We start from the raw sequence: 22,285 nt of genomic DNA, 5'->3' as shown, positions 1-22,285 counted from the left end.
TAACTCAAGTAAATTCATTGATAAGTTGAAAAAATGTAATGTAAAATGTAATAGAAAAGAATGTTATGGCAGTATAAAATTACCTACAGCACCTGGGATTCCTAGGTGGTTTCCCATCCAAGTACTAACCAGGCCCAACACTGCATAGCTTCCAAGATCAGACAAGATTGGGCATGTCCAGTGTGGTTTGGCTGAAGGAGCTTAAAAACATTAACTTTAGACCTCTTTTACTTCTTTACTCAAGTAAATTCATTGATAAGTTGAAAAAATTAAATGTAAAATGTAATAGAAAAGAATGTTTTGGCTGCATAAAATTACCTACAGCACCTGGTATTCCCAGGTGGTCTCCCATCCAAGTACTAACCAGGCCCAACACTGCATAGCTTCCAAGATCAGATGAGATTGGGCATGTCCAGTGTGGTTTGGCTGTAGGTGCTCAAAAACATTAACTTTAGACCTCTATTACTTCTTAACTCAAGTAAATTCATTGATAAGTTGAAAAAATTAAATGTAAAATGTAATAGAAAAGAATGTTATGGCTGTATAAAATTACCTACAGCACCTGGTATTCCCAGGTGGTCTCCCATCCAAGTACTAACCAGGCCCAACACTGCATAGCTTCCAAGATCAGACGAGATTGGGCATGTCCAGTGTGGTTTGGCTGTAGGTGCTCAAAAACATTAACTTTAGACCTCTTTTACTTCTTAACTCAAGTAAATTCATTGATAAGTTGAAAAAATTAAATGTAAAATGTAATAGAAAAGAATGTTTTGGCTGTCCAAAATTACATACAGCACCTGGTATTCCTAGGTCGTCTCCCATCCAAGTACTAACCAGGCCCAACACTGCATAGCTTACAAGATCAGACGAGATTGGGCATGTCCATTGTGGTTTGGCTGAAGGAGCTCAAAAACATTAACTTTAGACCTCTTTTACTTCTTTACTCAAGTAAATTCATTGATAAGTTGAAAAAATTAAATGTAAAATGTAATAGAAAAGAATGTTTTGGCTGTCTAAAATTACATACAGCACCTGGCATTCCCAGGTGGTCTCCCATCCAAGTACAAACCAGGCCCAACACTGCATCGCTTCCAAGATCAGACGAGATTGGGCATGTCTAGTGTGGTTTGGCTGTAGGTGCTCAAAAGCATTAAATTTAGACCTCTATTACTTCTTAACTCAAGTAAATTCATTGATAAGTTGAAAAAATTAAATGTAAAATGTAATAGAAAAGAATGTTATGGCTGCATAAAATTACCTACAGCACCTGGTATTCCCAGGTGGTCTCCCATCCAAGTACTAACCAGGCCCAACACTGCATAGCTTCCAAGATCAGACGAGATTGGGTATGTCCAGTGTGGTTTGGCTGTAGGTGCTCAAAAACATTAACTTTAGACCTCTTTTACTTCTTAACTCAAGTAAATTCAATGATAAGTTGAAAAAATTAAATGTAAAATGTAATAGAAAAGAATATTTTGGCTGTATAAAATTTCCTACAGCAACTGGTATTCCCAGGTGGTCTCCCATCCAAGTACAAACTAGGCCCAACACAGCAAGGCTTACAAGATCAGACGAGATTGGGCATGTCCAGTGTGGTTTGGCTGTAGGTGCTCAAAAGCATTAAATTTAGACCTCTATTACTTCTTAACTCAAGTAAATTCATTGATAAGTTGAAAAAATTAAATGTAAAATGTAATAGAAAAGAATGTTATGGCAGTATAAAATTTCCTACAGCACCTGGTATTCCCAGGGGGTCTCCCATCCAAGTATTAACCAGGCCCAACACTGCATAGCTTCCAAGATCAGATGAGATTGGGCATGTCCTGTGTGGTTTGACTGTAGGTGCACAAAAACATTAACTTTAGACCTCTTTTACTTCTTAACTCAAGTAAATTCATTGATAAGTTGAAAAAATGTAATGTAAAATGTAATAGAAAAGAATGTTATGGCTATATAAAATTATCTACAGCACCTGGTATTCCCAGGTGGTCTCCCATCCAAGTACTAACCAGGCCCAACACTGCATAGCTTCCAAGATCAGACGAGCTTGGGCATGTTCAGTGTGGTTTGGCTCTAGGTGCTCAAAAATATTAACCTTAGACCTCTTTTTCTTCTTAACTCAAGTAAATTCATTGATAAGTTGAAAAAATTCAATGTAAAATGTAATAGAAAAGAATGTTATGGCAGTATAAAATTACCTACAGCACCTGGCATTCCCAGGTGGTCTCCCATCCAAGTACTAACCAGGCCCAACACTGCATAGCTTTCAAGATCAGACGAGATTGGGCATGTCCAGTGTGGTTTGACTGTAGGTGCTCAAAAACATTAACTTTAGACCTCTTTTACTTCTTAACTCAAGTAAATTCATTGATAAGTTGAAAAAATGTAATGTAAAATGTAATAGAAAAGAATGTTATGGCTATATAAAATTACCTACAGCACCTGGTATTCCCAGGTGGTTTCCCGTCCAAGTACTAACCAGGCCCAACACTGCATAGCTTCCAAGATCAAACGAGATTGGGCATGTCCAGTGTGGTAAGGCTGTAGGTGCTCAAAAGCATTAACTTTAGACCTCTATTACTTCTTAACTCAAGTAAATTCATTGATAAGTTGAAAAAATTAAATGTAAAATGTAATAGAAAAGACTGTTATGGCAGTAAAAAATTACCTACAGCACCTGGGATTCCTAGGTGGTCTCCCATCCAAGTACTAACCAGGCCCAACACTGCATAGCTTCCAAGATCAGACGAGATTGGGCATGTCCAGTGTGGTTTGGCTGTAGGTGCTCAAAAACATTAACTTTAGACCTCTTTTACTGCTTAACTCAAGTAAATTCATTGATAAGATGAAAAAATTAAATGTAAAATGTAATAGAAAAGAATGTTATGGCTGTATAAAATTATCTACAGCACCTGGTATTCCCAGGTGGTCTCCCATCCAAGAACTAACCAGGCCCAACACTGCATAGCTTCCAAGATCAGACGAGATTGGGCATGTCCAGTGTGGTTTGGCATTAGGTGCTCAAAAACATTAACTTTATACCTCTTTTACTTCTTAACTCAAGTAAATTCATTGATAAGTTGAAAAAATTAAATGTAAAATGTAATAGAAAAGAATGTTTTGGCTGTCTCAAATTACATACAGCACCTGGTATTCCCAGATGGTCTCCCATCCAAGTACAAACCAGGCCCAGCACTGCATAGCTTCCAAGATCAGATGAGATTGGGCATGTCTAGTGTGGTTTGGCTGTAGGTGCTCAATAGCATTAAATTTAGACCTCTTTTACTTCTTAACTCAAGGAAATTCATTGATAAGTTGAAAAAATTAAATGTAAAATGTAATAGAAAAGAATGTTTTGGCTGTCTTAAATTACATACAGCACCTGGTATTCCCAGGTGGTCCCCCAACCAAGTACAAACCAGGCCCAACACTGCATAGCTTCCAAGATCAGACAAGATTAGGCATGTCCAGTGTGGTTTGGCTGAAGGAGCTCAAAAACATTAACTTTAAACCTCTTTTACATCTTTACTCAAGAAAATTCATTGATAAGTTGAAAAAATTAAATGTAAAATGTAATAGAAAAGAATGTTTTGGCTGCATAAAATTACCTACAGCACCTGGTATTCCCAGGTGGTCTCCCATCCAAGTACTAACCAGGCCCAACACTGCATAGCTTCCAAGATCAGATGAGATTGGGCATGTCCAGTGTGGTTTGGCTGTAGGTGCTTAAAAACATTAACTTTAGACCTCTATTACTTCTTAACTCAAGTAAATTCATTGATAAGTTGAAAAAATTAAATGTAAAATGTAATAGAAAAGAATGTTATGGCTGTATAAAATTACCTACAGCACCTGGTATTCCCAGGTGGTCTCCCATCCAAGTACTAACCAGGCCCAACACTGCATAGCTTCCAAGATCAGACGAGATTGGGCATGTCCAGTGTGGTTTGGCTGTAGGTGCTCAAAAACATTAACTTTAGACCTCTTTTACTTCTTAACTCAAGTAAATTCATTGATAAGTTGAAAAAATTAAATGTAAAATGTAATAGAAAAGAATGTTTTGGCTCTCCAAAATTACATACAGCACCTGGTATTCCTAGGTCGTCTCCCATCCAAGTACTAACCAGGCCCAACACTGCATAGCTTACAAGATCAGACGAGATTGGGCATGTCCATTGTGGTTTGGCTGAAGGAGCTCAAAAACATTAACTTTAGACCTCTTTTACTTCTTTACTCAAGTAAATTCATTGATAAGTTGAAAAAATTAAATGTAAAATGTAATAGAAAAGAATGTTTTGGCTGTCTAAAATTACATACAGCACCTGGCATTCCCAGGTGGTCTCCCATCCAAGTACAAACCAGGCCCAACACTGCATCGCTTCCAAGATCAGACGAGATTGGGCATGTCTAGTGTGGTTTGGCTGTAGGTGCTCAAAAGCATTAAATTTAGACCTCTATTACTTCTTAACTCAAGTAAATTCATTGATAAGTTGAAAAAATTAAATGTAAAATGTAATAGAAAAGAATGTTATGGCTGCATAAAATTACCTACAGCACCTGGTATTCCCAGGTGGTCTCCCATCCAAGTACTAACCAGGCCCAACACTGCATAGCTTCCAAGATCAGACGAGATTGGGTATGTCCAGTGTGGTTTGGCTGTAGGTGCTCAAAAACATTAACTTTAGACCTCTTTTACTTCTTAACTCAAGTAAATTCAATGATAAGTTGAAAAAATTAAATGTAAAATGTAATAGAAAAGAATATTTTGGCTGTATAAAATTTCCTACAGCAACTGGTATTCCCAGGTGGTCTCCCATCCAAGTACAAACCAGGCCCAACACAGCAAGGCTTACAAGATCAGACGAGATTGGGCATGTCCAGTGTGGTTTGGCTGTAGGTGCTCAAAAGCATTAAATTTAGACCTCTATTACTTCTTAACTCAAGTAAATTCATTGGTAAGTTGAAAAAATTAAATGTAAAATGTAATAGAAAAGACAGTTATGGCAGTATAAAATTACCTACAGCACCTGGGATTCCTAGGTGGTCTCCCATCCAAGAACTAACCAGGCCCAACACTGCTTAGCTTCCAAGATCAGACGAGATTGGGCATGTCCAGTGTGGTTTGGCTGAAGGAGCTCAAAAACATTAACTTTACACCTCTTTTACTTCTTTACTCAAGTAAATTCATTGATAAGTTGAAAAAATTAAATGTAAAATGTAATAGAAAAGAATGTAATGGCTGCATAAAGTTACCTACAGCACCTGGTATTCCCAGGTGGTCTCCCATCCAAGTACTAACCAGGCCCAACACTGCATAGCTTCCAAGATCAGACGAGATTGGGCATGTCCAGTGTGGATTGGCTGTAGGTGCTCAAAAGCATTAACTTTAGACCTGTATTACTTCTTAACTCAAGGAAGTACATTGATAAGTTGAAAAAATTAAATGTAAAATGTAATAGAAAAGAATGTTATGGCAGTATAAAATTACCTTCAGCACCAGGGATTCCTAGGTGGTCTCCCATCCAAGTACTAACCAGGCCCAACACTGCATAGCTTCCAAGATCAGACGAGATTGGGCATGTCCAGTGTGGTTTGGCTGAAGGAGCTTAAAATCATTAACTTTAGACCTCTTTTACTTCTTTACTCAAGTATATTCATTGATAAGTTGAAAAAATTAAATGTAAAATGTAATAGAAAAGAATGTTTTGGCTGCATAAATTTACCTACAGCACCTGGTATTCCCAGGTGGTCTCCCATCCAAGTACTAACCAGGCCCAACACTGCTTAGCTTCCAAGATCAGATGAGATTGGGCATGTCCAGTGTGGTTTGGCTGTAGGTGCTCAAAAACATTAACTTTAGACCTCTATTACTTCTTAACTCAAGTAAATTCATTGATAAGTTGAAAAAATTAAATGTAAAATGTAATAGAAAAAAATGTTTTGGCTGTCTAAAATTACATACAGCACCTGGTATTCCCAGGTGGTCTCCCATCCAAGTACAAACCAGGCCCAACACTGCATAGCTTCCAAGATCAGGTGAGATTGGGCATGTCCAGTGTGGTTTGGCTGTAGGTGCTCAAAAGCATTAAATTTAGACCTCTATTACTTCTTAACTCAAGTAAATTCATTGATAAGTTGAAAAAATTAAATGTAAAATGTAATAGAAAAGAATGTTTTGGCTGTCCAAAATTACATACAGCACATGGTATTCCTAGGTCGTCTCCCATCCAAGTACTAACCAGGCCAAACACTGCATAGCTTACAAGATCAGACGAAATTGGGCATGTCCAGTGTGGTTTGGCTGAAGGAGCTCAAAAACATTAACTTTAGACCTCTTTTACTTCTTTACTCAAGTAAATTCATTGATAAGTTGAAAAAATTCAATGTAAAATGTAATAGAAAAGAATGTTATGGCAGTATAAAATTACCTACAGCACCTGGCATTCCCAGGTGGTCTCCCATCCAAGTACTAACCAGGCCCAACACTGCATAGCTTTCAAGATCAGACGAGATTGGGCATGTCCAGTGTGGTTTGACTGTAGGTGCTCAAAAACATTAACTTTAGATCTCTTTTACTTCTTAACTCAAGTAAATTCATTGATAAGTTGAAAAAATGTAATGTAAAATGTAATAGAAAAGAATGTTATGGCTATATAAAATTACCTACAGCACCTGGTATACCCAGGTGGTTTCCCGTCCAAGTACTAACCAGGCCCAACACTGCATAGCTTCCAAGATCAAACGAGATTGGGCATGTCCAGTGTGGTTTGGCTGTAGGTGCTCAAAAGCATTAACTTTAGACCTCTATTACTTCTTAACTCAAGTAAATTCATTGATAAGTTGAAAAAATTAAATGTAAAATGTAATAGAAAAGACTGTTATGGCAGTAAAAAATTACCTACAGCACCTGGGATTCCTAGGTGGTCTCCCATCCAAGTACTAACCAGGCCCAACAGTGCATAGCTTCCAAGATCAGACGAGATTGGGCATGTCCAGTGTGGTTTGGCTGTAGGTGCCCAAAAACATTAACTTTAGACCTCTTTTACTGCTTAACTCAAGTAAATTCATTGATAAGATGAAAAAATTAAATGTAAAATGTAATAGAAAAGAATGTTATGGCTGTATAAAATTACCTACAGCACCTGGTATTCCCAGGTGGTCTCCCATCGAAGAACTAACCAGGCCCAACACTGCATAGCTTCCAAGATCAGACGAGATTGGGCATGTCCAGTGTGGTTTGGCATTAGGTGCTCAAAAACATTAACTTTATACCTCTTTTACTTCTTAACTCAAGTAAATTCATTGATAAGTTGAAAAAATTAAATGTAAAATGTAATAGAAAAGAATGTTTTGGCTGTCTCAAATTACATACAGCACCTGGTATTCCCAGATGGTCTCCCATCCAAGTACAAACCAGGCCCAGCACTGCATAGCTTCCAAGATCAGATGAGATTGGGCATGTCTAGTGTGGTTTGGCTGTAGGTGCTCAAAAGCATTAAATTTAGACCTCTTTTACTTCTTAACTCAAGGAAATTCATTGATAAGTTGAAAAAATTAAATGTAAAATGTAATAGAAAAGAATGTTTTGGCTGTCTTAAATTACATACAGCACCTGGTATTCCCAGGTGGTCCCCCAACCAAGTACAAACCAGGCCCAACACTGCATAGCTTCCAAGATCAGACAAGATTGGGCATGTCCAGTGTGGTTTGGCTGAAGGAGCTCAAAAACATTAACTTTAAACCTCTTTTACATCTTTACTCAAGAAAATTCATTGATAAGTTGAAAAAATTAAATGTAAAATGTAATAGAAAAGAATGTTATGGCTGCATAAAATTACCTACAGCACCTGGTATTCCCAGGTGGTTTCCCATCCAAGTACTAACCAGGCCCAACACTGCATAGCTTCCAAGATCAGACGAGATTGGGCATGTCCAGTGTGGTTTGGCTGTAGGTGCTCAAAAACATTAACTTTAGACCTCTATTACTACTTAACTCAAGTAAATTCATTGATAAGTTGAAAAAATTAAATGTAAAATGTAATAGAAAAGAATGTTATGGCTGTATAAAATTACCTACAGCACCTGGTATTCCCAGGTGGTCTCCCAACCAAGTACTAACCAGGCCCAACACTGCATAGCTTCCAAGATCAGACGAGATTGGGCATGTCCAGTGTGGTTTGGCTGTAGGTGCTTAAAAACATTAACTTTAGACCTCTTTTACTTCTTAACTCAAGTAAATTCATTGATAAGTTGAAAAAATTAAATGTAAAATGTAATAGAAAAGAATGTTTTGGCTGTCTAAAATTACATACAGCACCTGGTATTCCCAAGTGGTCCCCCAACCAAGTACAAACCAGGCCCAACACTGCATAGCTTCCAAGATCAGACAAGATTGGGCATATCCAAAGTGGTTTGGCTGTACGTGCTCAAAAGCATTAACTTTAGACCTCTATTACTTCTTAACTCAAGTAAATTCATTGATAAGTTGAAAAAATTAAATGTAAAATGTAATAGAAAAGACTGTTATGGCAGTATAAAATTACCTACAGCACCTGGGATTCCTAGGTGTTCTCCCATCCAAGTACTAACCAGGCCCAACACTGCATAGCTTCCAAGATCAGACGAGATTGGGAATGTCCAGTGTGGTTTGGCTGAAGGAGCTCAAAAACATTAACTTTAGACCTCTTTTACTTCTTTACTCAAGAAAATTCATTGATAAGTTGAAAAAATTAAATGTAAAATGTAATAGAAAAGAATGTTATGGCTGCATAAAATTACCTACAGCACCTGGTATTCCAAGGTGGTTTCCCATCCAAGTACTAACCAGGCCCAACACTGCATAGCTTCCAAGATCAGACGAGATTGGGCATGTCCAGTGTGGTTTGGCTGTAGGTGCTTAAAAACATTAACTTTAGACCTCTTTTACTTCTTAACTCAAGTAAATTCATTGATAAGTTGAAAAAATGTAATGTAAAATGTAATAGAAAAGAATGTTATGGCTATATAAAATTACCTACAGCACCTGGTATTCCCAGGTGGTTTCCCGTCCAAGTACTAACCAGGCCCAACACTGCATAGCTTCCAAGATCAAACGAGATTGGGCATGTCCAGTGTGGTTTGGCTGTAGGTGCTCAAAAGTATTAACTTTAGACCTCTATTACTTCTTAACTCAAGTAAATTCATTGATAAGTTGAAAAAATTAAATGTAAAATGTAATAGAAAGAATGTTATGGCTGTATAAAATTACCTACAGCACCTGGTATTCCCAGGTGGTCTCCCATCCAAGTACTAACCAGGCCCAACACTGCATAGCTTCCAAGATCAGACGAGATTGGGCATGTCCAGTGTGGTTTGGCTGTAGGTGCTCAAAAACATTAACTTTAGACCTCTTTTATTTCTTAAATCAAGTAAATTCATTGATAAGTTGAAAAAATGAAATGTAAAATGTAATAGAAAAGAATGTTTTGGCTGTCTAAAATTACATACAGCACCTGGTATTCCCAGGTGGTCTCCCATCCAAGTACAAACCAGGCCCAACACTGCATAGCTTCCAAGATCAGGTGAGATTGGGCATGTCCAGTGTGGTTTGGCTGTAGGTGCTCAAAAGCATTAAATTTAGACCTCTATTACTTCTTAACTCAAGTAAATTCATTGATAAGTTGAAAAAATTAAATGTAAAATGTAATAGAAAAGAATGTTTTGGCTGTCCAAAATTACATACAGCACATGGTATTCCTAGGTCGTCTACCATCCAAGTACTAACCAGGCCAAACACTGCATAGCTTACAAGATCAGACGAAATTGGGCATGTCCAGTGTGGTTTGGCTGAAGGAGCTCAAAAACATTAACTTTAGACCTCTTTTACTTCTTTACTCAAGTAAATTCATTGATAAGTTGAAAAAATTAAATGTAAAATGTAATAGAAAAGAATGTTTTGGCTGTCTAAAATTACATACAGCACCTGGTATTCCCAGGTGGTCTCCCATCCAAGTACAAACCAGGCCCAACACTGCATCGCTTCCAAGATCAGACGAGATTGGGCATGTCTAGTGTGGTTTGGCTGTAGGTGCTCAAAAGCATTAAATTTAGACCTCTATTACTTCTTAACTCAAGTAAATTCATTGATAATTTGAAAAAATTAAATGTAAAATGTAATAGAAAAGAATGTTATGGCTGCATAAAATTACCTACAGCACCTGGTATTCCCAGGTGGTCTCCCATCCAAGTACTAACCAGGCCCAACACTGCATAGTTTCCAAGATCAGACAAGATTGGGCATTTCCAGTGTGGTTTGGCTGTAGGTGCTTAAAAATATTAACTTTAGACCTCTTTTACTTCTTAACTCAAGTAAATTCAATGATAAGTTGAAAAATGAAATGTAAAATGTAATAGAAAAGAATGTTTTGGCAGTATAAAATTACCTACAGCTCCAGGTATTCCCAGGTGGTCTCCCATCCAAGTAGTAACCAGGCCCACCACTGCATAGCTTCCAAGATCAGACGAGATTGGGCATGTCCAGTGTGGTTTGGCTGTAGGTGCTCAAAAACATTAACTTTAGACCTCTTTTACTTCTTAACTCAAGTAAATTCAATGATAAGTTGAAAAAATTAAATGTAAAATGTAATAGAAAAGAATATTTTGGCTGTATAAAATTTCCTACAGCAACTGGTATTCCCAGGTGGTCTCCCATCCAAGTACAAACCAGGCCCAACACAGCAAGGCTTACAAGATCAGACGAGATTGGGCATGTCCAGTGTGGTTTGGCTGTAGGTGCTCAAAAGCATTAAATTTAGACCTCTATTACTTCTAAACTCAAGTAAATTCATTGATAAGTTGAAAAAATTAAATGTAAAATGTAATAGAAAAGAATGTTATGGCAGTATAAAATTACCTACAGCACCTGTTATTCCCAGGGGGTCTCCCATCCAAGTACTAACCAGGCCCAACACTGCATAGCTTCCAAGATCAGACGAGATTGGGCATGTCCTGTGTGGTTTGACTGTAGGTGCTCATAAACATTAACTTTAGACCTCTTTTACTTCTTAACTCAAGTAAATTCATTGATAAGTTGAAAAAATGTAATGTAAAATGTAATAGAAAAGAATGTTATGGCAGTATAAAATTACCTACAGCACCTGGCATTCCCAGGTGGTCTCCCATCCAAGTACTAACCAGGCCCAACACTGCATAGCTTTCAAGATCAGACGAGATTGGGCATGTCCAGTGTGGTTTGGCTGTAGGTGCTCAAAAACATTTTTAGACCTCTTTTACTGCTTAACTCAAGTAAATTCATTGATAAGATGAAAAAATTAAATGTAAAATGTAATAGAAAAGAATGTTATGGCTGTATAAAATTACCTACAGCTCCTGGTATTCCCAGGTGGTCTCCCATCCAAGAACTAACCAGGCCCAACACTGCATAGCTTCCAAGATCAGACGAGATTGGGCATGTCCAGTGTGGTTTGGCATTAGGTGCTCAAAAACATTAACTTTATACCTCTTTTACTTCTTAACTCAAGTAAATTCATTGATAAGTTGAAAAAATTAAATGTAAAATGTAATAGAAAAGAATGTTTTGGCTGTCTAAAATTACATACAGCACCTGGTATTCCCAGGTGGTCTCCCATCCAAGTACAAACCAGCCCAACACTGCATAGCTTCCAAAATCAGATGAGATTGGGCATGTCCAGTGTGGTTTGGCTGCAGGTGCTCAAAAGCATTAACTTTAGACCTCTTTTACTTCTTAACTCAAGTAAATTCATTGATAAGTTGAAAAAATTAAATGTAAAATGTAATAGAAAAGAATGTTATGGCAGTATAAAATTACCTACAGCACCTGGGATTCCTAGGTGGTTTCCCATCCAAGTACTAACCAGGCCCAACACTGCATAGCTTCCAAGATCAGACAAGATTGGGCATGTCCAGTGTGGTTTGGCTGAAGGAGCTTAAAAACATTAACTTTAGACCTCTTTTACTTCTTTACTCAAGTAAATTCATTGATAAGTTGAAAAAATTAAATGTAAAATGTAATAGAAAAGAATGTTTTGGCTGCATAAAATTACCTACAGCACCTGGTATTCCCAGGTGGTCTCCCATCCAAGTACTAACCAGGCCCAACACTGCATAGCTTCCAAGATCAGATGAGATTGGGCATGTCCAGTGTGGTTTGGCTGTAGGTGCTCAAAAACATTAACTTTAGACCTCTATTACTTCTTAACTCAAGTAAATTCATTGATAAGTTGAAAAAATTAAATGTAAAATGTAATAGAAAAGAATGTTATGGCTGTATAAAATTACCTACAGCACCTGGTATTCCCAGGTGGTCTCCCATCCAAGTACTAACCAGGCCCAACACTGCATAGCTTCCAAGATCAGACGAGATTGGGCATGTCCAGTGTGGTTTGGCTGTAGGTGCTCAAAAACATTAACTTTAGACCTCTTTTACTTCTTAACTCAAGTAAATTCATTGATAAGTTGAAAAAATTAAATGTAAAATGTAATAGAAAAGAATGTTTTGGCTGTCCAAAATTACATACAGCACCTGGTATTCCTAGGTCGTCTCCCATCCAAGTACTAACCAGGCCCAACACTGCATAGCTTACAAGATCAGACGAGATTGGGCATGTCCATTGTGGTTTGGCTGAAGGAGCTCAAAAACATTAACTTTAGACCTCTTTTACTTCTTTACTCAAGTAAATTCATTGATAAGTTGAAAAAATTAAATGTAAAATGTAATAGAAAAGAATGTTTTGGCTGTCTAAAATTACATACAGCACCTGGCATTCCCAGGTGGTCTCCCATCCAAGTACAAACCAGGCCCAACACTGCAACGCTTCCAAGATCAGACGAGATTGGGCATGTCTAGTGTGGTTTGGCTGTAGGTGCTCAAAAGCATTAAATTTAGACCTCTATTACTTCTTAACTCAAGTAAATTCATTGATAAGTTGAAAAAATTAAATGTAAAATGTAATAGAAAAGAATGTTATGGCTGCATAAAATTACCTACAGCACCTGGTATTCCCAGGTGGTCTCCCATCCAAGTACTAACCAGGCCCAACACTGCATAGCTTGCAAGATCAGACGAGATTGGGTATGTCCAGTGTGGTTTGGCTGTAGGTGCTCAAAAACATTAACTTTAGACCTCTTTTACTTCTTAACTCAAGTAAATTCAATGATAAGTTGAAAAAATTAAATGTAAAATGTAATAGAAAAGAATATTTTGGCTGTATAAAATTTCCTACAGCAACTGGTATTCCCAGGTGGTCTCCCATCCAAGTACAAACCAGGCCCAACACAGCAAGGCTTACAAGATCAGACGAGATTGGGCATGTCCAGTTTGGTTTGGCTGTAGGTGCTCAAAAGCATTAAATTTAGACCTCTATTACTTCTTAACTCAAGTAAATTCATTGATAAGTTGAAAAAATTAAATGTAAAATGTAATAGAAAAGAATGTTATGGCAGTATAAAATTTCCTACAGCACCTGGTATTCCCAGGGGGTCTCCCATCCAAGTATTAACCAGGCCCAACACTGCATAGCTTCCAAGATCAGACGAGATTGGGCATGTCCTGTGTGGTTTGACTGTAGGTGCTCAAAAACATTAACTTTAGACCTCTTTTACTTCTTAACTCAAGTAAATTCATTGATAAGTTGAAAAAATGTAATGTAAAATGTAATAGAAAAGAATGTTATGGCTATATAAAATTATCTACAGCACCTGGTATTCCCAGGTGGTCTCCCATCCAAGTACTATCCAGGACCAACACTGCATAGCTTCCAAGATCAGACGAGCTTGGGCATGTTCAGTGTGGTTTGGCTCTAGGTGCTCAAAAATATTAACCTTAGACCTCTTTTTCTTCTTAACTCAAGTAAATTCATTGATAAGTTGAAAAAATTCAATGTAAAATGTAATAGAAAAGAATGTTATGGCAGTATAAAATTACCTACAGCACCTGGCATTCCCAGGTGGTCTCCCATCCAAGTACTAACCAGGCCCAACACTGCATAGCTTTCAAGATCAGACGAGATTGGGCATGTCCAGTGTGGTTTGACTGTAGGTGCTCAAAAACATTAACTTTAGACCTCTTTTACTTCTTAACTCAAGTAAATTCATTGATAAGTTGAAAAAATGTAATGTAAAATGTAATAGAAAAGAATGTTATGGCTATATAAAATTACCTACAGCACCTGGTATTCCCAGGTGGTTTCCCGTCCAAGTACTAACCAGGCCCAACACTGCATAGCTTCCAAGATCAAACGAGATTGGGCATGTCCAGTGTGGTAAGGCTGTAGGTGCTCAAAAGCATTAACTTTAGACCTCTATTACTTCTTAACTCAAGTAAATTCATTGATAAGTTGAAAAAATTAAATGTAAAATGTAATAGAAAAGACTGTTATGGCAGTAAAAAATTACCTACAGCACCTGGGATTCCTAGGTGGTCTCCCATCCAAGTACTAACCAGGCCCAACACTGCATAGCTTCCAAGATCAGACGAGATTGGGCATGTCCAGTGTGGTTTGGCTGTAGGTGCTCAAAAACATTAACTTTAGACCTCTTTTACTGCTTAACTCAAGTAAATTCATTGATAAGATGAAAAAATTAAATGTAAAATGTAATAGAAAAGAATGTTATGGCTGTATAAAATTACCTACAGCACCTGGTATTCCCAGGTGGTCTCCCATCCAAGAACTAACCAGGCCCAACACTGCATAGCTTCCAAGATCAGACGAGATTGGGCATGTCCAGTGTGGTTTGGCATTAGGTGCTCAAAAACATTAACTTTATACCTCTTTTACTTCTTAACTCAAGTAAATTCATTGATAAGTTGAAAAAATTAAATGTAAATTGTAATAGAAAAGAATGTTTTGGCTGTCTCAAATTACATACAGCACCTGGTATTCCCAGATGGTCTCCCATCCAAGTACAAACCAGGCCCAGCACTGCATAGCTTCCAAGATCAGATGAGATTGGGCATGTCTAGTGTGGTTTGGCTGTAGGTGCTCAAAAGCATTAAATTTAGACCTCTTTTACTTCTTAACTCAAGGAAATTCATTGATAAGTTGAAAAAATTAAATGTAAAATGTAATAGAAAAGAATGTTTTGGCTGTCTTAAATTACATACAGCACCTGGTATTCCCAGGTGGTCCCCCAACCAAGTACAAACCAGGCCCAACACTGCATAGCTTCCAAGATCAGACAAGATTGGGCATGTCCAGTGTGGTTTGGCTGAAGGAGCTCAAAAACATTAACTTTAAACCTCTTTTACATCTTTACTCAAGAAAATTCATTGATAAGTTGAAAAAATTAAATGTAAAATGTAATAGAAAAGAATGTTATGGCTGCATAAAATTACCTACAGCACCTGGTATTCCCAGGTGGTTTCCCATCCAAGTACTAACCAGGCCCAACACTGCATAGCTTCCAAGATCAGACGAGATTGGGCATGTCCAGTGTGGTTTGGCTGTAGGTGTTCAAAAACATTAACTTTAGACCTCTATTACTTCTTAACTCAAGTAAATTCATTGATAAGTTGAAAAAATTAAATGTAAAATGTAATAGAAAAGAATGTTATGGCTGTATAAAATTACCTACAGCACCTGGTATTCCCAGGTGGTCTCCCATCCAAGTACTAACCAGGCCCAACACTGCATAGCTTTCAAGATCAGACGAGATTGGGCATGTCCAGTGTGGTTTGGCTGTAGGTGCTCAAAAACATTAACTTTAGAGCTCTTTTACTGCTTAACTCAAGTAAATTCATTGATAAGATGAAAAAATTAAATGTAAAATGTAATAGAAAAGAATGTTATGGCTGTATAAAATTACCTACAGCTCCTGGTATTCCCAGGTGGTCTCCCATCCAAGAACTAACCAGGCACAACACTGCATAGCTTCCAAGATCAGACGAGATTGGGCATGTCCAGTGTGGTTTGGCATTAGGTGCTCAAAAACATTAACTTTATACCTCTTTTACTTCTTAACTCAAGGAAATTCATTGATAAGTTGAAAAAATTAAATGTAAAATGTAATAGAAAAGAATGTTTTGGCTGTCTAAAATTACATACAGCACCTGGTATTCCCAGGTGGTCTCCCATCCAAGTACAAACCAGCCCAACACTGCATAGCTTCCAAAATCAGACGAGATTGGGCATGTCCAGTGTGGTTTGGCTGCAGGTGCTCAAAAGCATTAACTTTAGACCTCTTTTACTTCTTAACTCAAGTAAATTCATTGATAAGTTGAAAAAATTAAATGTAAAATGTAATAGAAAAGAATGTTATGGCAGTATAAAATTACCTACAGCACCTGGGATTCCTAGGTGGTTTCCCATCCAAGTACTAACCAGGCCCAACACTGCATAGCTTCCAAGATCAGACAAGATTGGGCATGTCCAGTGTGGTTTGGCTGAAGGAGCTTAAAAACATTAACTTTAGACCTCTTTTACTTCTTTACTCAAGTAAATTCATTGATAAGTTGAAAAAATTAAATGTAAAATGTAATAGAAAAGAATGTTTTGGCTGCATAAAATTACCTACAGCACCTGGTATTCCCAGGTGGTCTCCCATCCAAGTACTAACCAGGCCCAACACTGCATAGCTTCCAAGATCAGATGAGATTGGGCATGTCCAGTGTGGTTTGGCTGTAGGTGCTCAAAAACATTAACTTTAGACCTCTATTACTTCTTAACTCAAGTAAATTCATTGATAAGTTGAAAAAATTAAATGTAAAATGTAATAGAAAAGAATGTTATGGCTGTATAAAATTACCTACAGCACCTGGTATTCCCAGGTGGTCTCCCATCCAAGTACTAACCAGGCCCAACACTGCATAGCTTCCAAGATCAGACGAGATTGGGCATGTCCAGTGTGGTTTGGCTGTAGGTGCTCAAAAACATTAACTTTAGACCTCTTTTACTTCTTAACTCAAGTAAATTCATTGATAAGTTGAAAAAATTAAATGTAAAATGTAATAGAAAAGAATGTTTTGGCTGTCCAAAATTACATACAGCACCTGGTATTCCTAGGTTGTCTCCCATCCAAGTACTAACCAGGCCCAACACTGCATAGCTTACAAGATCAGACGAGATTGGGCATGTCCATTGTGGTTTGGCTGAAGGAGCTCAAAAACATTAACTTTAGACCTCTTTTACTTCTTTACTCAAGTAAATTCATTGATAAGTTGAAAAAATTAAATGTAAAATGTAATAGAAAAGAATGTTTTGGCTGTCTAAAATTACATACAGCACCTGGCATTCCCAGGTGGTCTCCCATCCAAGTACAAACCAGGCCCAACACTGCAACGCTTCCAAGATCAGACGAGATTGGGCATGTCTAGTGTGGTTTGGCTGTAGGTGCTCAAAAGCATTAAATTTAGACCTCTATTACTTCTTAACTCAAGTAAATTCATTGATAAGTTGAAAAAATTAAATGTAAAATGTAATAGAAAAGAATGTTATGGCTGCATAAAATTACCTACAGCACCTGGTATTCCCAGGTGGTCTCCCATCCAAGTACTAACCAGGCCCAACACTGCATAGCTTGCAAGATCAGACGAGATTGGGTATGTCCAGTGTGGTTTGGCTGTAGGTGCTCAAAAACATTAACTTTAGACCTCTTTTACTTCTTAACTCAAGTAAATTCAATGATAAGTTGAAAAAATTAAATGTAAAATGTAATAGAAAAGAATATTTTGGCTGTATAAAATTTCCTACAGCAACTGGTATTCTCAGGTGGTCTCCCATCCAAGTACAAACCAGGCCCAACACAGCAAGGCTTACAAGATCAGACGAGATTGGGCATGTCCAGTGTGGTTTGGCTGTAGGTGCTCAAAAGCATTAAATTTAGACCTCTATTACTTCTTAACTCAAGTAAATTCATTGATAAGTTGAAAAAATTAAATGTAAAATGTAATAGAAAAGAATGTTATGGCAGTATAAAATTTCCTACAGCACCTGGTATTCCCAGGGGGTCTCCCATCCAAGTATTAACCAGGCCCAACACTGCATAGCTTCCAAGATCAGACGAGATTGGGCATGTCCTGTGTGGTTTGACTGTAGGTGCTCAAAAACATTAACTTTAGACCTCTTTTACTTCTTAACTCAAGTAAATTCATTGATAAGTTGAAAAAATGTAATGTAAAATGTAATAGAAAAGAATGTTATGGCTATATAAAATTATCTACAGCACCTGGTATTCCCAGGTGGTCTCCCATCCAAGTACTATCCAGGACCAACACTGCATAGCTTCCAAGATCAGACGAGCTTGGGCATGTTCAGTGTGGTTTGGCTCTAGGTGCTCAAAAATATTAACCTTAGACCTCTTTTTCTTCTTAACTCAAGTAAATTCATTGATAAGTTGAAAAAATTCAATGTAAAATGTAATAGAAAAGAATGTTATGGCAGTATAAAATTACCTACAGCACCTGGCATTCCCAGGTGGTCTCCCATCCAAGTACTAACCAGGCCCAACACTGCATAGCTTTCAAGATCAGACGAGATTGGGCATGTCCAGTGTGGTTTGACTGTAGGTGCTCAAAAACATTAACTTTAGACCTCTTTTACTTCTTAACTCAAGTAAATTCATTGATAAGTTGAAAAAATGTAATGTAAAATGTAATAGAAAAGAATGTTATGGCTATATAAAATTACCTACAGCACCTGGTATTCCCAGGTGGTTTCCCGTCCAAGTACTAACCAGGCCCAACACTGCATAGCTTCCAAGATCAAACGAGATTGGGCATGTCCAGTGTGGTAAGGCTGTAGGTGCTCAAAAGCATTAACTTTAGACCTCTATTACTTCTTAACTCAAGTAAATTCATTGATAAGTTGAAAAAATTAAATGTAAAATGTAATAGAAAAGACTGTTATGGCAGTAAAAAATTACCTACAGCACCTGGGATTCCTAGGTGGTCTCCCATCCAAGTACTAACCAGGCCCAACACTGCATAGCTTCCAAGATCAGACGAGATTGGGCATGTCCAGTGTGGTTTGGCTGTAGGTGCTCAAAAACATTAACTTTAGACCTCTTTTACTGCTTAACTCAAGTAAATTCATTGATAAGATGAAAAAATTAAATGTAAAATGTAATAGAAAAGAATGTTATGGCTGTATAAAATTACCTACAGCACCTGGTATTCCCAGGTGGTCTCCCATCCAAGAACTAACCAGGCCCAACACTGCATAGCTTCCAAGATCAGACGAGATTGGGCATGTCCAGTGTGGTTTGGCATTAGGTGCTCAAAAACATTAACTTTATACCTCTTTTACTTCTTAACTCAAGTAAATTCATTGATAAGTTGAAAAAATTAAATGTAAATTGTAATAGAAAAGAATGTTTTGGCTGTCTCAAATTACATACAGCACCTGGTATTCCCAGATGGTCTCCCATCCAAGTACAAACCAGGCCCAGCACTGCATAGCTTCCAAGATCAGATGAGATTGGGCATGTCTAGTGTGGTTTGGCTGTAGGTGCTCAAAAGCATTAAATTTAGACCTCTTTTACTTCTTAACTCAAGGAAATTCATTGATAAGTTGAAAAAATTAAATGTAAAATGTAATAGAAAAGAATGTTTTGGCTGTCTTAAATTACATACAGCACCTGGTATTCCCAGGTGGTCCCCCAACCAAGTACAAACCAGGCCCAACACTGCATAGCTTCCAAGATCAGACAAGATTGGGCATGTCCAGTGTGGTTTGGCTGAAGGAGCTCAAAAACATTAACTTTAAACCTCTTTTACATCTTTACTCAAGAAAATTCATTGATAAGTTGAAAAAATTAAATGTAAAATGTAATAGAAAAGAATGTTATGGCTGCATAAAATTACCTACAGCACCTGGTATTCCCAGGTGGTTTCCCATCCAAGTACTAACCAGGCCCAACACTGCATAGCTTCCAAGATCAGACGAGATTGGGCATGTCCAGTGTGGTTTGGCTGTAGGTGTTCAAAAACATTAACTTTAGACCTCTATTACTTCTTAACTCAAGTAAATTCATTGATAAGTTGAAAAAATTAAATGTAAAATGTAATAGAAAAGAATGTTATGGCTGTATAAAATTACCTACAGCACCTGGTATTCCCAGGTGGTCTCCCATCCAAGTACTAACCAGGCCCAACACTGCATAGCTTCCAAGATCAGATGAGATTGGGCATGTCCAGTGTGGTTTGGCTGTAGGTGCTCAAAAACATTAACTTTAGACCTCTTTTACTTCTTAACTCAAGTAAATTCATTGATAAGTTGAAAAAATTAAATGTAAAATGTAATAGAAAAGAATGTTTTGGCTGTCTAAAATTACATACAGCACCTGGTATTCCCAAGTGGTCCCCCAACCAAGTACAAACCAGGCCCAACACTGCATAGCTTCCAAGATCAGACAAGATTGGGCATATCCAAAGTGGTTTGGCTGTACGTGCTCAAAAGCATTAACTTTAGACCTCTATTACTTCTTAACTCAAGTAAATTCATTGATAAGTTGAAAAAATTAAATGTAAAATGTAATAGAAAAGACTGTTATGGCAGTATAAAATTACCTACAGCACCTGGGATTCCTAGGTGTTCTCCCATCCAAGTACAAACCAGGCCCAACACTGCATAGCTTCCAAGATCAGACGAGATTGGGAATGTCCAGTGTGGTTTGGCTGAAGGAGCTCAAAAACATTAACTTTAGACCTCTTTTACTTCTTTACTCAAGAAAATTCATTGATAAGTTGAAAAAATTAAATGTAAAATGTAATAGAAAAGAATGTTATGGCTGCATAAAATTACCTATAGCACCTGGTATTCCAAGGTGGTTTCCCATCCAAGTACTAACCAGGCCCAACACTGCATAGCTTCCAAGATCAGACGAGATTGGGCATGTCCAGTGTGGTTTGGCTGTAGGTGCTCAAAAACATTAACTTTAGACCTCTTTTACTTCTTAACTCAAGTAAATTCATTGATAAGTTGAAAAAATGTAATGTAAAATGTAATAGAAAAGAATGTTATGGCAGTATAAAATTACCTACAGCACCTGGGATTCCTAGGTGGTTTCCCATCCAAGTACTAACCAGGCCCAACACTGCATAGCTTCCAAGATCAGACAAGATTGGGCATGTCCAGTGTGGTTTGGCTGAAGGAGCTTAAAAACATTAACTTTAGACCTCTTTTACTTCTTTACTCAAGTAAATTCATTGATAAGTTGAAAAAATTAAATGTAAAATGTAATAGAAAAGAATGTTTTGGCTGCATAAAATTACCTACAGCACCTGGTATTCCCAGGTGGTCTCCCATCCAAGTACTAACCAGGCCCAACACTGCATAGCTTCCAAGATCAGATGAGATTGGGCATGTCCAGTGTGGTTTGGCTGTAGGTGCTCAAAACCATTAACTTTAGACCTCTATTACTTCTTAACTCAAGTAAATTCATTGATAAGTTGAAAAAATTAAATGTAAAATGTAATAGAAAAGAATGTTATGGCTGTATAAAATTACCTACAGCACCTGGTATTCCCAGGTGGTCTCCCATCCAAGTACTAACCAGGCCCAACACTGCATAGCTTCCAAGATCAGACGAGATTGGGCATGTCCAGTGTGGTTTGGCTGTAGGTGCTCAAAAACATTAACTTTAGACCTCTTTTACTTCTTAACTCAAGTAAATTCATTGATAAGTTGAAAAAATTAAATGTAAAATGTAATAGAAAAGAATGTTTTGGCTGTCCAAAATTACATACAGCACCTGGTATTCCTAGGTCGTCTCCCATCCAAGTACTAACCAGGCCCAACACTGCATAGCTTACAAGATCAGACGAGATTGGGCATGTCCATTGTGGTTTGGCTGAAGGAGCTCAAAAACATTAACTTTAGACCTCTTTTACTTCTTTACTCAAGTAAATTCATTGATAAGTTGAAAAAATTAAATGTAAAATGTAATAGAAAAGAATGTTTTGGCTGTCTAAAATTACATACAGCACCTGGCATTCCCAGGTGGTCTCCCATCCAAGTACAAACCAGGCCCAACACTGCATCGCTTCCAAGATCAGATGAGATTGGGCATGTCTAGTGTGGTTTGGCTGTAGGTGCTCAAAAGCATTAAATTTAGACCTCTATTACTTCTTAACTCAAGTAAATTCATTGATAAGTTGAAAAAATTAAATGTAAAATGTAATAGAAAAGAATGTTATGGCTGCATAAAATTACCTACAGCACCTGGTATTCCCAGGTGGTCTCCCATCCAAGTACTAACCAGGCCCAACACTGCATAGCTTCCAAGATCAGACGAGATTGGGTATGTCCAGTGTGGTTTGGCTGTAGGTGCT

General features: G+C 37.6%; 20 non-coding genes and 63 pseudogenes across 20 annotated transcripts; all 83 read right to left on the bottom strand.

Moving 5' to 3' along the window:
• Nucleotides 1-80: 80 nt before the first annotated feature.
• Nucleotides 81-199, bottom strand: LOC148495624 (5S ribosomal RNA; annotated as a pseudogene).
• Nucleotides 200-315: 116 nt separating this feature from the next.
• LOC148495623 (5S ribosomal RNA) lies at nucleotides 316-434 on the bottom strand. The gene has a single exon (XR_015871430.1). It is a non-coding gene; the product is annotated as a 5S ribosomal RNA (ribosomal RNA).
• A 116-nt stretch (nucleotides 435-550) lies between these two features.
• On the bottom strand, nucleotides 551-669 carry LOC148495622 (5S ribosomal RNA). The gene has a single exon (XR_015870270.1). It is a non-coding gene; the product is annotated as a 5S ribosomal RNA (ribosomal RNA).
• A 351-nt stretch (nucleotides 670-1,020) lies between these two features.
• On the bottom strand, nucleotides 1,021-1,139 carry LOC148495621 (5S ribosomal RNA; annotated as a pseudogene).
• A 116-nt stretch (nucleotides 1,140-1,255) lies between these two features.
• Nucleotides 1,256-1,374, bottom strand: LOC148495620 (5S ribosomal RNA). Its single transcript, XR_015871153.1, has one exon. It is a non-coding gene; the product is annotated as a 5S ribosomal RNA (ribosomal RNA).
• Nucleotides 1,375-1,725: 351 nt separating this feature from the next.
• Nucleotides 1,726-1,844, bottom strand: LOC148495619 (5S ribosomal RNA; annotated as a pseudogene).
• A 116-nt stretch (nucleotides 1,845-1,960) lies between these two features.
• Nucleotides 1,961-2,079, bottom strand: LOC148495618 (5S ribosomal RNA; annotated as a pseudogene).
• Nucleotides 2,080-2,195: 116 nt separating this feature from the next.
• Nucleotides 2,196-2,314, bottom strand: LOC148495617 (5S ribosomal RNA; annotated as a pseudogene).
• A 116-nt stretch (nucleotides 2,315-2,430) lies between these two features.
• On the bottom strand, nucleotides 2,431-2,549 carry LOC148495616 (5S ribosomal RNA; annotated as a pseudogene).
• Nucleotides 2,550-2,665: 116 nt separating this feature from the next.
• On the bottom strand, nucleotides 2,666-2,784 carry LOC148495615 (5S ribosomal RNA; annotated as a pseudogene).
• A 116-nt stretch (nucleotides 2,785-2,900) lies between these two features.
• On the bottom strand, nucleotides 2,901-3,019 carry LOC148495614 (5S ribosomal RNA; annotated as a pseudogene).
• Nucleotides 3,020-3,135: 116 nt separating this feature from the next.
• Nucleotides 3,136-3,254, bottom strand: LOC148495613 (5S ribosomal RNA; annotated as a pseudogene).
• A 116-nt stretch (nucleotides 3,255-3,370) lies between these two features.
• LOC148495612 (5S ribosomal RNA) lies at nucleotides 3,371-3,489 on the bottom strand (annotated as a pseudogene).
• A 116-nt stretch (nucleotides 3,490-3,605) lies between these two features.
• LOC148495611 (5S ribosomal RNA) lies at nucleotides 3,606-3,724 on the bottom strand. Its single transcript, XR_015871429.1, has one exon. It is a non-coding gene; the product is annotated as a 5S ribosomal RNA (ribosomal RNA).
• A 116-nt stretch (nucleotides 3,725-3,840) lies between these two features.
• Nucleotides 3,841-3,959, bottom strand: LOC148495610 (5S ribosomal RNA). Its single transcript, XR_015870268.1, has one exon. It is a non-coding gene; the product is annotated as a 5S ribosomal RNA (ribosomal RNA).
• Nucleotides 3,960-4,310: 351 nt separating this feature from the next.
• Nucleotides 4,311-4,429, bottom strand: LOC148495609 (5S ribosomal RNA; annotated as a pseudogene).
• A 116-nt stretch (nucleotides 4,430-4,545) lies between these two features.
• Nucleotides 4,546-4,664, bottom strand: LOC148495608 (5S ribosomal RNA). The gene has a single exon (XR_015871141.1). It is a non-coding gene; the product is annotated as a 5S ribosomal RNA (ribosomal RNA).
• Nucleotides 4,665-5,015: 351 nt separating this feature from the next.
• LOC148495607 (5S ribosomal RNA) lies at nucleotides 5,016-5,134 on the bottom strand (annotated as a pseudogene).
• A 116-nt stretch (nucleotides 5,135-5,250) lies between these two features.
• On the bottom strand, nucleotides 5,251-5,369 carry LOC148495606 (5S ribosomal RNA; annotated as a pseudogene).
• Nucleotides 5,370-5,485: 116 nt separating this feature from the next.
• LOC148495605 (5S ribosomal RNA) lies at nucleotides 5,486-5,604 on the bottom strand (annotated as a pseudogene).
• Nucleotides 5,605-5,720: 116 nt separating this feature from the next.
• Nucleotides 5,721-5,839, bottom strand: LOC148495604 (5S ribosomal RNA). Its single transcript, XR_015870131.1, has one exon. It is a non-coding gene; the product is annotated as a 5S ribosomal RNA (ribosomal RNA).
• A 116-nt stretch (nucleotides 5,840-5,955) lies between these two features.
• LOC148495603 (5S ribosomal RNA) lies at nucleotides 5,956-6,074 on the bottom strand (annotated as a pseudogene).
• A 351-nt stretch (nucleotides 6,075-6,425) lies between these two features.
• On the bottom strand, nucleotides 6,426-6,544 carry LOC148495602 (5S ribosomal RNA; annotated as a pseudogene).
• A 116-nt stretch (nucleotides 6,545-6,660) lies between these two features.
• Nucleotides 6,661-6,779, bottom strand: LOC148495601 (5S ribosomal RNA; annotated as a pseudogene).
• A 116-nt stretch (nucleotides 6,780-6,895) lies between these two features.
• Nucleotides 6,896-7,014, bottom strand: LOC148495600 (5S ribosomal RNA; annotated as a pseudogene).
• Nucleotides 7,015-7,130: 116 nt separating this feature from the next.
• LOC148495599 (5S ribosomal RNA) lies at nucleotides 7,131-7,249 on the bottom strand (annotated as a pseudogene).
• Nucleotides 7,250-7,365: 116 nt separating this feature from the next.
• On the bottom strand, nucleotides 7,366-7,484 carry LOC148495598 (5S ribosomal RNA; annotated as a pseudogene).
• Nucleotides 7,485-7,600: 116 nt separating this feature from the next.
• Nucleotides 7,601-7,719, bottom strand: LOC148495597 (5S ribosomal RNA; annotated as a pseudogene).
• A 116-nt stretch (nucleotides 7,720-7,835) lies between these two features.
• LOC148495596 (5S ribosomal RNA) lies at nucleotides 7,836-7,954 on the bottom strand. The gene has a single exon (XR_015871004.1). It is a non-coding gene; the product is annotated as a 5S ribosomal RNA (ribosomal RNA).
• A 116-nt stretch (nucleotides 7,955-8,070) lies between these two features.
• LOC148495595 (5S ribosomal RNA) lies at nucleotides 8,071-8,189 on the bottom strand. Its single transcript, XR_015870659.1, has one exon. It is a non-coding gene; the product is annotated as a 5S ribosomal RNA (ribosomal RNA).
• Nucleotides 8,190-8,305: 116 nt separating this feature from the next.
• LOC148495594 (5S ribosomal RNA) lies at nucleotides 8,306-8,424 on the bottom strand (annotated as a pseudogene).
• A 116-nt stretch (nucleotides 8,425-8,540) lies between these two features.
• On the bottom strand, nucleotides 8,541-8,659 carry LOC148495593 (5S ribosomal RNA; annotated as a pseudogene).
• Nucleotides 8,660-8,775: 116 nt separating this feature from the next.
• LOC148495592 (5S ribosomal RNA) lies at nucleotides 8,776-8,894 on the bottom strand (annotated as a pseudogene).
• A 116-nt stretch (nucleotides 8,895-9,010) lies between these two features.
• On the bottom strand, nucleotides 9,011-9,129 carry LOC148495591 (5S ribosomal RNA; annotated as a pseudogene).
• A 115-nt stretch (nucleotides 9,130-9,244) lies between these two features.
• LOC148495590 (5S ribosomal RNA) lies at nucleotides 9,245-9,363 on the bottom strand. Its single transcript, XR_015870266.1, has one exon. It is a non-coding gene; the product is annotated as a 5S ribosomal RNA (ribosomal RNA).
• Nucleotides 9,364-9,479: 116 nt separating this feature from the next.
• Nucleotides 9,480-9,598, bottom strand: LOC148495589 (5S ribosomal RNA; annotated as a pseudogene).
• A 351-nt stretch (nucleotides 9,599-9,949) lies between these two features.
• Nucleotides 9,950-10,068, bottom strand: LOC148495588 (5S ribosomal RNA; annotated as a pseudogene).
• A 116-nt stretch (nucleotides 10,069-10,184) lies between these two features.
• On the bottom strand, nucleotides 10,185-10,303 carry LOC148495587 (5S ribosomal RNA; annotated as a pseudogene).
• A 115-nt stretch (nucleotides 10,304-10,418) lies between these two features.
• LOC148495586 (5S ribosomal RNA) lies at nucleotides 10,419-10,537 on the bottom strand (annotated as a pseudogene).
• A 351-nt stretch (nucleotides 10,538-10,888) lies between these two features.
• Nucleotides 10,889-11,007, bottom strand: LOC148495585 (5S ribosomal RNA; annotated as a pseudogene).
• A 116-nt stretch (nucleotides 11,008-11,123) lies between these two features.
• Nucleotides 11,124-11,242, bottom strand: LOC148495584 (5S ribosomal RNA; annotated as a pseudogene).
• Nucleotides 11,243-11,355: 113 nt separating this feature from the next.
• Nucleotides 11,356-11,474, bottom strand: LOC148495583 (5S ribosomal RNA; annotated as a pseudogene).
• A 116-nt stretch (nucleotides 11,475-11,590) lies between these two features.
• Nucleotides 11,591-11,708, bottom strand: LOC148495582 (5S ribosomal RNA; annotated as a pseudogene).
• A 116-nt stretch (nucleotides 11,709-11,824) lies between these two features.
• LOC148495581 (5S ribosomal RNA) lies at nucleotides 11,825-11,943 on the bottom strand (annotated as a pseudogene).
• A 116-nt stretch (nucleotides 11,944-12,059) lies between these two features.
• On the bottom strand, nucleotides 12,060-12,178 carry LOC148495580 (5S ribosomal RNA). The gene has a single exon (XR_015871428.1). It is a non-coding gene; the product is annotated as a 5S ribosomal RNA (ribosomal RNA).
• A 116-nt stretch (nucleotides 12,179-12,294) lies between these two features.
• On the bottom strand, nucleotides 12,295-12,413 carry LOC148495579 (5S ribosomal RNA). Its single transcript, XR_015870264.1, has one exon. It is a non-coding gene; the product is annotated as a 5S ribosomal RNA (ribosomal RNA).
• Nucleotides 12,414-12,764: 351 nt separating this feature from the next.
• LOC148495578 (5S ribosomal RNA) lies at nucleotides 12,765-12,883 on the bottom strand (annotated as a pseudogene).
• Nucleotides 12,884-12,999: 116 nt separating this feature from the next.
• On the bottom strand, nucleotides 13,000-13,118 carry LOC148495577 (5S ribosomal RNA; annotated as a pseudogene).
• Nucleotides 13,119-13,469: 351 nt separating this feature from the next.
• LOC148495576 (5S ribosomal RNA) lies at nucleotides 13,470-13,588 on the bottom strand (annotated as a pseudogene).
• Nucleotides 13,589-13,704: 116 nt separating this feature from the next.
• Nucleotides 13,705-13,823, bottom strand: LOC148495575 (5S ribosomal RNA; annotated as a pseudogene).
• A 116-nt stretch (nucleotides 13,824-13,939) lies between these two features.
• On the bottom strand, nucleotides 13,940-14,058 carry LOC148495574 (5S ribosomal RNA; annotated as a pseudogene).
• Nucleotides 14,059-14,174: 116 nt separating this feature from the next.
• On the bottom strand, nucleotides 14,175-14,293 carry LOC148495573 (5S ribosomal RNA; annotated as a pseudogene).
• Nucleotides 14,294-14,409: 116 nt separating this feature from the next.
• Nucleotides 14,410-14,528, bottom strand: LOC148495572 (5S ribosomal RNA; annotated as a pseudogene).
• A 116-nt stretch (nucleotides 14,529-14,644) lies between these two features.
• LOC148495571 (5S ribosomal RNA) lies at nucleotides 14,645-14,763 on the bottom strand (annotated as a pseudogene).
• Nucleotides 14,764-14,879: 116 nt separating this feature from the next.
• On the bottom strand, nucleotides 14,880-14,998 carry LOC148495570 (5S ribosomal RNA; annotated as a pseudogene).
• Nucleotides 14,999-15,114: 116 nt separating this feature from the next.
• On the bottom strand, nucleotides 15,115-15,233 carry LOC148495569 (5S ribosomal RNA; annotated as a pseudogene).
• Nucleotides 15,234-15,349: 116 nt separating this feature from the next.
• LOC148495568 (5S ribosomal RNA) lies at nucleotides 15,350-15,468 on the bottom strand. The gene has a single exon (XR_015871001.1). It is a non-coding gene; the product is annotated as a 5S ribosomal RNA (ribosomal RNA).
• Nucleotides 15,469-15,584: 116 nt separating this feature from the next.
• Nucleotides 15,585-15,703, bottom strand: LOC148495567 (5S ribosomal RNA; annotated as a pseudogene).
• A 116-nt stretch (nucleotides 15,704-15,819) lies between these two features.
• Nucleotides 15,820-15,938, bottom strand: LOC148495566 (5S ribosomal RNA; annotated as a pseudogene).
• Nucleotides 15,939-16,054: 116 nt separating this feature from the next.
• Nucleotides 16,055-16,172, bottom strand: LOC148495565 (5S ribosomal RNA; annotated as a pseudogene).
• A 116-nt stretch (nucleotides 16,173-16,288) lies between these two features.
• Nucleotides 16,289-16,407, bottom strand: LOC148495564 (5S ribosomal RNA; annotated as a pseudogene).
• Nucleotides 16,408-16,523: 116 nt separating this feature from the next.
• LOC148495563 (5S ribosomal RNA) lies at nucleotides 16,524-16,642 on the bottom strand. The gene has a single exon (XR_015871427.1). It is a non-coding gene; the product is annotated as a 5S ribosomal RNA (ribosomal RNA).
• A 116-nt stretch (nucleotides 16,643-16,758) lies between these two features.
• Nucleotides 16,759-16,877, bottom strand: LOC148495562 (5S ribosomal RNA). The gene has a single exon (XR_015870263.1). It is a non-coding gene; the product is annotated as a 5S ribosomal RNA (ribosomal RNA).
• Nucleotides 16,878-17,228: 351 nt separating this feature from the next.
• On the bottom strand, nucleotides 17,229-17,347 carry LOC148495561 (5S ribosomal RNA; annotated as a pseudogene).
• Nucleotides 17,348-17,463: 116 nt separating this feature from the next.
• LOC148495560 (5S ribosomal RNA) lies at nucleotides 17,464-17,582 on the bottom strand (annotated as a pseudogene).
• A 351-nt stretch (nucleotides 17,583-17,933) lies between these two features.
• On the bottom strand, nucleotides 17,934-18,052 carry LOC148495559 (5S ribosomal RNA; annotated as a pseudogene).
• A 116-nt stretch (nucleotides 18,053-18,168) lies between these two features.
• Nucleotides 18,169-18,287, bottom strand: LOC148495558 (5S ribosomal RNA; annotated as a pseudogene).
• A 116-nt stretch (nucleotides 18,288-18,403) lies between these two features.
• Nucleotides 18,404-18,522, bottom strand: LOC148495557 (5S ribosomal RNA; annotated as a pseudogene).
• Nucleotides 18,523-18,638: 116 nt separating this feature from the next.
• LOC148495556 (5S ribosomal RNA) lies at nucleotides 18,639-18,757 on the bottom strand (annotated as a pseudogene).
• A 116-nt stretch (nucleotides 18,758-18,873) lies between these two features.
• LOC148495555 (5S ribosomal RNA) lies at nucleotides 18,874-18,992 on the bottom strand (annotated as a pseudogene).
• Nucleotides 18,993-19,108: 116 nt separating this feature from the next.
• LOC148495554 (5S ribosomal RNA) lies at nucleotides 19,109-19,227 on the bottom strand (annotated as a pseudogene).
• A 116-nt stretch (nucleotides 19,228-19,343) lies between these two features.
• LOC148495553 (5S ribosomal RNA) lies at nucleotides 19,344-19,462 on the bottom strand (annotated as a pseudogene).
• A 116-nt stretch (nucleotides 19,463-19,578) lies between these two features.
• LOC148495552 (5S ribosomal RNA) lies at nucleotides 19,579-19,697 on the bottom strand (annotated as a pseudogene).
• Nucleotides 19,698-19,813: 116 nt separating this feature from the next.
• Nucleotides 19,814-19,932, bottom strand: LOC148495551 (5S ribosomal RNA). Its single transcript, XR_015870999.1, has one exon. It is a non-coding gene; the product is annotated as a 5S ribosomal RNA (ribosomal RNA).
• Nucleotides 19,933-20,048: 116 nt separating this feature from the next.
• On the bottom strand, nucleotides 20,049-20,167 carry LOC148495550 (5S ribosomal RNA). Its single transcript, XR_015871424.1, has one exon. It is a non-coding gene; the product is annotated as a 5S ribosomal RNA (ribosomal RNA).
• A 116-nt stretch (nucleotides 20,168-20,283) lies between these two features.
• LOC148495549 (5S ribosomal RNA) lies at nucleotides 20,284-20,402 on the bottom strand (annotated as a pseudogene).
• Nucleotides 20,403-20,518: 116 nt separating this feature from the next.
• Nucleotides 20,519-20,637, bottom strand: LOC148495548 (5S ribosomal RNA; annotated as a pseudogene).
• A 116-nt stretch (nucleotides 20,638-20,753) lies between these two features.
• Nucleotides 20,754-20,872, bottom strand: LOC148495547 (5S ribosomal RNA; annotated as a pseudogene).
• A 116-nt stretch (nucleotides 20,873-20,988) lies between these two features.
• Nucleotides 20,989-21,107, bottom strand: LOC148495546 (5S ribosomal RNA; annotated as a pseudogene).
• A 116-nt stretch (nucleotides 21,108-21,223) lies between these two features.
• LOC148495545 (5S ribosomal RNA) lies at nucleotides 21,224-21,342 on the bottom strand. Its single transcript, XR_015871422.1, has one exon. It is a non-coding gene; the product is annotated as a 5S ribosomal RNA (ribosomal RNA).
• Nucleotides 21,343-21,458: 116 nt separating this feature from the next.
• Nucleotides 21,459-21,577, bottom strand: LOC148495544 (5S ribosomal RNA). The gene has a single exon (XR_015870262.1). It is a non-coding gene; the product is annotated as a 5S ribosomal RNA (ribosomal RNA).
• A 351-nt stretch (nucleotides 21,578-21,928) lies between these two features.
• On the bottom strand, nucleotides 21,929-22,047 carry LOC148495543 (5S ribosomal RNA; annotated as a pseudogene).
• A 116-nt stretch (nucleotides 22,048-22,163) lies between these two features.
• LOC148495542 (5S ribosomal RNA) lies at nucleotides 22,164-22,282 on the bottom strand. The gene has a single exon (XR_015871130.1). It is a non-coding gene; the product is annotated as a 5S ribosomal RNA (ribosomal RNA).
• Between the last annotated feature and the right edge of the window lie 3 nt (nucleotides 22,283-22,285).

The sequence above is a fragment of the Taudactylus pleione genome, unplaced genomic scaffold (genome assembly GCF_031769625.1).
Source record: "Taudactylus pleione unplaced genomic scaffold, aTauple2 ptg000550l, whole genome shotgun sequence".
NCBI lineage: Eukaryota > Metazoa > Chordata > Amphibia > Anura > Myobatrachidae > Taudactylus > Taudactylus pleione.
This window is presented reverse-complemented; position numbering and strand designations above follow the sequence as displayed.